The sequence below is a fragment of the Benincasa hispida genome, chromosome 3 (assembly GCF_027475165.1).
Source record: "Benincasa hispida cultivar pf3 chromosome 3, pf3_genome.v1.1, whole genome shotgun sequence".
NCBI lineage: Eukaryota > Viridiplantae > Streptophyta > Magnoliopsida > Cucurbitales > Cucurbitaceae > Benincasa > Benincasa hispida.
In genome coordinates, this window is record NC_143480.1 from 50,481,583 (window position 1) to 50,489,592 (window position 8,010).

Genomic DNA, 8,010 nt, shown 5'->3' on the forward strand with positions numbered 1-8,010 from the left:
CTTTATTCCTTCTCATTCATTCATTTTCATACTCTCTTCTGTTTGAATCATTGTTGTATTTAGGCTTGATTGGCATGTGTTTCTAGATAAGATATTTATTATAAACTCTAGTGTTCTTCATTATTTACATTTCCAATTCTTCGTTTCTTATGATTTCTTATGAAATTTGTTCATTATTTTTTATGTTTGATTTGTTTATTCTGATTCCTTTTTATTTATTCTATATCATGCTCTATTCTGTTTGAATCTATGTTGTGTTTGGGCTTGATTGAATATGTTTCTGGATAAGATATGTATCCCACCTCCAAAGTTCTTCATTGTTTACATTTTCAATCCTTTATTCATTATGATTTCTAATGAAATTTCTACATCAGTTTTCATTTTTATTTGTTCATTTCGATTCGTTCTCATTTTTTCTGTATGATTCTCTATTCTCTTTGATCCCTATTGGTATGTGTTGATTGCACATTTATTCCATGTAAACAATTTGTTCGATGTAGTTAATTTTTAGTGCTTTTATTTGCTAACTGAACTCCACTTGCTTGCGTTTTTACACTTGATTAATGACTCAACCACTTCATTAATGGGAGTCAGTTCATTTATTCATGAAAAAAAAAATCACGAGGTTGGTTCCTTTTTCAACATTGTTTTGATTATTTTAACTATTGATGTAATGTTGAACTATTTCTGCCTCACTTATTCTACCAAGGTCTATTACTCTCCATTATTATACGAGGTGAACAACCGCTCCCTTTCACTTCTCTCTCTCTATAAAACCACTTCCGTCCAGCTTAAATCACTTGAGAATCCTCTGTTGTTGTATGCTTTTTCTCAAGTAGGTGAGTTATTTCCATCAACTTACTTCTTTTCTACTTTCTTGTTCACTCTATCATTGATTAGGGCTTCATATATTAACGTGGTAGTGGTTTGATTTTCAAGGTTCTATTTGCGAACTTGTTCTATTGATTCTTTAGTATTTTAAAAGTATTTCTATGAATTGTTTTCTGCTTGTATGTGTGTTTGATGAACTTGTATATGCATTTGTATTGTATTTCCTATATCATGGTGTCGATTATCCAATGTTTATTTTTCTGTAATCATGAATTGCATGTCATGGATGTCTGAGGTCGGTTATATTTATACATATTCTACTTGAGTTTAAATGTGGTCCATCACATCTATTCTCCTACAAATCACTTGTATCCCACATTGTGTACACTTGATGAGTCTCTACAATCTACTACCCTCCTTATTAATCTGGTGAGTTATTCCTTACTGTCATTGTTGTTGGATAATATACATTTTCTTCCTATTCACTTCTGCTTATCTATGTGTTCATGGTTTCTTTGATGGGCACTAACGGCGACACCATTTCAGTGCTAGAGTGGATTTAGTGGTTCGTTGATCCTCAAACTACAATCCCCGAGTAAAATAGGTAAGTATACGTTTATCCAAAATGTATTCCTAAATGATTAGTCTTACATACCGTGAGTTTCTAACTAAATACTTTCTTTGTTGTTTTGCAACCCAAACTAATAACACTACCATTAGTTTGAGGTTCGTGTGTTACGTATGTTTTTCCTAATTTTAAATGTTGTATATTTAGGTTTGACTTGTAGTTGAGAATCCTCTGTTTCCCTATTACTAAATGACCATCCTTTCAATGTTTACTATCCTTTCAATCATCACCACGTCCCAACGACAACTATTCCTAACATTGGCCCTATTACTAAATGACCATCGTAGAATAGAGAATCAACCCTCCTATATTAGACATTGAATTAGACAGCTAAACTTCTTTCGGCTTATTTATGAGAATGACATCTGCTATCGTGAGAGCACGCGAATGGATAGACGGATTTTCATCATCCTCTAGAACATGCTCAAGATGACTAGTCGTCTAGTACCTACTCAATGCATTGATGTCCAAGAGATGGGGGCAATTTTCCTCCACCTTTTGGCGCACTACGTTAAAAACGAGTAGTTGGATGATAGTTTGCACGGTCTGGTGAAACTGTTTCGAGGCATCTTAGGTCCACTCTGACTGTAGTACTACAACTTCATGAGTTACTGCTGAAAAAATTGGAGCCTATCACAAGTGACTTCACTGACAGTAGGTGAAAATGGTTTGAGGTATTACAAAAATTTTAATTCTACTCCCAGTAAATATTAGGTTCTAGATTTTTAGGAAACTAGGAAATGTTTGTCTCTTTGTCAATGTATGATCCCATACAGAACTGTCTGGGTGCATTGAGTGGCACATACATCATGGTTAATGTAAGTGCAGTCGATCGTCCTCGCTATCGTACCCAAAAAAGTGAGATAGCCATGAATGTGCTTGTCATCTGTTCTCCAACTAGTGAGTTAATATTTGTGCTGCCAGGGTGGGAAGGGTCAGTAGTCGATTCTAGAGTGTTTAGGTATGCAATTTCTCGATCACATGGGTTGAAGGTTCCCAAGGGTATAGACTTTTGTGATTCCATTGTCTGGATTCAAGATCAAATAATTTACCAACTAATTTTTTGTATACCATACCTAGGTTATTATTACCTATATGATGCTAGATATCTAAATGCCGAGGGATTCTTGGCATCATATGGGGGAGAGCGGTACCATATTTTATAATGGCGTGATGTTGGAAATGCACCGACTAATCCACGGGAATTTTTCAACATGAAACATTAATCCACTAGAAACTGCATAGAAAGAGCCATTTACACTTTTTTTATCAACTCTCTTTTTTATCACCTCGCTGATTACCGCAATCATTTGCCAAGTAGATAAATTTAGTAGTTTACTTCATGTTGTTTCTTCACCAAATATGATTTCAATGATGAAAAATATGCTTCTATCTCTTTCATCTATACTAGAGTCAACTTAAATCTTAAGGTAGTCACCTCATGAAATATTTCTAGAAATTAGGGGTTTGCTAGCTTTCTTTCAAACTCTCTTTACAACGCATTCTATGACCATCGCATAACTTATTTTAATTTCTTTTGGTAATGAGGACATTGCCATATTTTTAAGTTAGAGGTGAAGAAAAAAAATTGAAAATAACAACTCCACTGTCAACGCAATGGGGAACCCATGTTGATAAGAGTTAAGTTGTGAAAGGTACTTACCCGTAGTTGGATGTCCACATGACACACGTGGGGGCAAGTCAAAACAAAAGTAAGTCACTAGATCAACGCATAAATAAATGACCGCAATTTCACTGCCAAGTTGATATGAGTTTAGCCTGAGAAAGAGTGCATTGCTCGAAGTTGGATGTCTACATGACACTCGTGGGGGCAAGCCAAAACGAAGCCAAGGTACTCGGATCGGCGCAAGGTCAGAAAAAAAAATAGCAATGAAGAAAATTTTTGTGCAAGGAAAAATCATTTGACACTCCGGTGGAAAATTTTTTTCTTTTTGAAATAAATCATGCGATGTTCCGAAATTCAGTAAAGTCCTTTTGAAAGTCAAGCTTGCAATACCTAATCTTAGAAGTATTTTAGGAGAATAAGACTTAAGGAAATTCTGGCATATAAGATTTGAACGAAGTATCCTTAAGAAATCTAGGGAAAGAACTTTGCGGCTAACTTGCTAAAGGAATCTTTAGCTTATGCTTGAGGACAAGCATTGTTTAAATTTTGGGGTGTGATAACGGGTAGAAATGCACGTTATCATAGTGCTGAATCCTTAAACAATATCGGATTACGTTGATGAAATATGTTAAATTGCATCCATTAAGCATAAATTCTATAATATTGCGGTCGTATGCGTCTAATGCATTAAAGCAGTTGATCTTTATATTTTTGTGCAGAATAATGCGTTAACGCAATGCAAAGAATGCGATCACAGGAATACATTGGTCGAGCGCAACTTCACCGCAAGACTTTGCGTTGATTGTGCTCGCAAACATTCATCTAAAAAGAATCATTGCAACATGGTGGGTGCATCCGAATGAAAGGACAATTAAGATCGATGGGACAGAAAGCTGACGGCAATCGGATCCAAATTAAGTTGACAATCGATAACGGTCACAAAGTACATCCAGCTTTATTGGTGACAATTATCCGGCACATTAGTCAGGAATTAAAGTTGTCCCATCTGTACGACCAAGAGAGAGAAGCCGCCTTTCACCTTTGATGCCCTATAAATACCAAGTGCATTCTTCAGAGAAGGAAAAAGTAGTCGATTATTTCATCATTTTACAAGTTCGCGTCTTTGCCCATAGTCTTCTTTCATTTTAAGGTGGACGAGAAGAAGAAGGTGTGCCGATAGATCATTCCGGCAAGCTTGGGAAAGCACCGAAAGCTCCAAGACAGAGAGAGGGCTGACACCCGCGGAAGCAGGAATATTTGTAGATCAGAATAGAGATTCAGTGTAAAAGCCTCGGTCAGCAAGGAATTGCTACCAGGCTCTCTACCTTTAATTTCCATTATCATTTTGTACTCAATTCAGTTATAAGAATGGAACGTCTTCCTTTATATCTGCTCACTCTCTGTAATTCACGCATGAGTAGCTAAAACATTTGAATGGTTTGAAAAACATTTAGCTAGCACAACTAGGGAATCTTCATTCTTTGTGATTATCTTGTTTATGTATGCTTCATTCCTCTATTAGAGATACTCGGGAGGGTAGTCTAAGGACAGGATTTAGACTTGGGAAGGTCAGGTCAGAATCTAGGTTTGGAAGAACCAGATTAGAACACATAAACGAGAGATAGGCGCTTAGGAATGAGCACTATTTGTTATTAACGCATCGCATGCATCTTCGTAATAAGATATGATTGTATGCGGTCACCTTGCTTACATACATTTTGCATCAATGCATAGGACAAGAGTAGAAACTTAAGGATAAGCTCTATGGACATTTTGCATTCAACACATACGTCCTAGACTTAGGAGCATCGCATTTACATTGGGAAATGACTTGTTGTGCATGGTTGTAACATGATCGCAAAGTTTGACACATTCCCGAGTAACTCTAGCTAAAGATCTTCTAAACCTGTTCATCGCATACTCATTGCATCTATCAACACAACTCTTTTTCTCAAATCAGCCGCCTTTATTTACGCTTTTTTTTATCAACGCAACAACACACCCATACTTTATTTATTTACTTGGTTACCACAAAATTTTCATAAACATTATCAACACAACTATTTTCACAAGTCCCTATGTTCGACCCTGGACTTACCAGGAAACTCAGAGGAATTTACACTTGGATTCCGCTGGGGAAACTTGAGTGCACAACGCAATCCATCAACGCATATCATCCATATTTTCACTTCATAAAAATTCAAGCATCAAGTTTTTGGCGTCGTTGCCGGGAACTTCAGTAAAATAGTTGTTTACGGTAATTTTTGTGATTTCTTTGCAGAATTTTCAATCTCAAGCGAACTACGACCCAGAGATTGAGAGAACATTTTGAAGGAGACTAAGAGACCGCCAACAGCAACCACAGTCCGATAAAGAAGAGATGGCGGAGCAGCCTAGGAATGAAGCACCAAACAACAACAATGTCATGGAAAATCCGATTCTGTTGGCAAACGATCGCAATAGGCCCATTAGGGACTATGCATCGCCAAACCTCCATGATTTCTCTCCGGGAATCATGAGACTTGCTTTAGACTGAAGTAGATTTAAAATGAAACCGGTGATGCTGCAGATGATCCAGGCTGCAGGTCAATTTGGAGGAAGGCGTGGCGAGGATCCACACGCCCATCTCCGAAGTTTTATTGAAATCTGCAATACTTTTGTGTTCCCGAACATCTCTGCTGAAGAAGTTCGACTAACGTTGTTCCCATTTTCTCTCTGTGATCAGGCTAGGTAATGGGCTTATTCGCTCGAACCAGGAGAGATCACTTCTTGGGAGTAGGTGGTGGAGAAGTTTATGAAGAAGTATTTTCTACCTACCGAAAACGCAAGACGAAGAAAACTTATTACTAATTTTGAACAAGATATGGGCGAATCGTTCAGTGATGCTTGGGCTAGGTTTAAAAGGTTGGTCCGAGATTGTCCGCATAATGGGCTATCAGATTGCCTGCAAATGAAAATTTTCTACCACAGTTTGAATCCTGCTTCGCAGACCGCTGCCAATGTGGCAGCAACTGATGGTCTGCTTGACAAGACTTATGATGAGGCAAAGAATATCCATGACCGCATCTCCAAAAATCATGAAGACTGGAGGGAGAGTGATCAGAGATTAAGACTCAAAGATTCTGACGCAAATAACGGTGCTATTGTCTCATTGCAAAATCAAATGATCGCAATTATGAATTTGATTCAAGGAATGACGATCAGTAGCCCACACCGCAAGGTGGGCAAATCAACGCAATAAGTCAAAACATTGCAAGGTGTGCGACTTGCGGTGATGGGCATGCGATGGAGGATTGCCGGCAAAATCCACAGTCTATATATTTTGTAAAGAATAACCCCTTTTCAAACACCTACAACCCCGGGTGGAAAAACCATCCCAATTTTGTTTGGAAGAATCAACAACAAAATTCTCAATCTGTGGCGCAAAAAGAAGGGCCACCAAGATTCTTTCAACGCAGTAACGGTCAACAGAGCAACCAAGCAAGTAGCTCACAACAACCACCACAATCTTCTTCTCTAGAAAGCCTATTGAAGCAATATATAGAGAAAAACAAGACAGTGCTTCAAAGTCAGGCTACGCCATCTGCAATCTCGAATTGCAAATGAGCCAAATTGCAAGTGAGCTGAAAAGTAGACCGCAAGAGGTGTTGCCAAGTTCAACCAAGCTTCCACGCAACCCAGGGGGATCGGGTAAGAAGCAATGTCAAGTTGTGACATTGCGCAGTGGAAAGACTGTGGAGGGAGAAAAAAAGGATCAGAGTAGAACAACTTCCATTGCAACTGAACCTGAGATTGCGGTAACGCAAAAAGAAGAAAGAGAGAATGAAGCAGTGGAACCTGAGGCTGCATCGACCTCAAAGTCAAATGAAACAGGAACCGTGAAAGTCCAGTTACCACCTTTCCCTCAGAGGTTAAGAAAGAAGAAAAACGAAGAGGTATAGTAATAAAGAAAAACGAAAAGATACAGTACCAACGCTTCTTATCTATGTTAAAAAAAGTTACATGTTAATATTCCTTTCAGTGAAGCGATTGAGGAAATGCCTGCCTATGCCAAGTTTCTAAAGGACATGGTAACTAAGAAGAGAGGCGCTGGAAAATTTGCCACGGTGGCACTAATGCAAAGTTCCAAATCTATTATCCCACCGAAGATGAGCGATCCTAGAAGCTTCACTATTCCTTGCTCCATAAAAGGACTCTATATTGGGCAATCCCTGTGTGACTTGGGGGCAAGCATAAATTTGATATCGTTGTCAATCTTTCGACAATTAAATGTGGGGCAACTTGTGCCTACTTCTGTGACTCTCCAATTAGCAGATAGATCTCTAGTTCATCCAAAAGGTAAGGTGAAGGATGTGCTGATCACGATTGATAAATTTATTTTTCCAACTGACTTCATCATCCCAGAGTATGAGGCCGATAAAGATGTGCCCATCATTTTGGGGCGACCTTTCCTATCAATGGGTCGTGCTCAAATTAATGTGCACAAGGGAGAAATCGCTTTGAGCATAAACGGACAGAAGCTCAAGTTTAATATAATTCGTGCCATGAAATTTCCTGATGAGGAAGACCTGCAAGATTCTGATGATGACATGAATTTGATTGAAGAAGAAAAGTCTGATGAAGAGTGTGAAGAAGAGGATGCCAACACATCCGTAACTGCCTGCAATGCGATCGTAGCAAAAACAAACAAGAAAAAAGGATCGATTGTAACACATGAAGAAGAGCCAAAAGAAGAAAGAAAAATAACGCAACCTTCTCTCCTGGAACCACCAACACTTGAATTAAAAACCCTACAAACACATTTAAAGTACGCATTCCTAGGGGTAGAATGAGAAGCTGCCAGTGATAATTTCCTCCGCACTTAACGTAGATCAAGAGAATGCGTTGATGAGCATTCTCAAAAAGTATTGCGAGCAATTGGCTG

General features: G+C 38.4%; 1 non-coding gene across 1 annotated transcript; it reads right to left on the reverse strand.

Moving 5' to 3' along the window:
• Positions 1-5,913: 5,913 nt before the first annotated feature.
• On the reverse strand, positions 5,914-6,020 carry LOC150037360 (small nucleolar RNA R71). The gene has a single exon (XR_016528851.1). It is a non-coding gene; the product is annotated as a small nucleolar RNA R71 (small nucleolar RNA).
• Between the last annotated feature and the right edge of the window lie 1,990 nt (positions 6,021-8,010).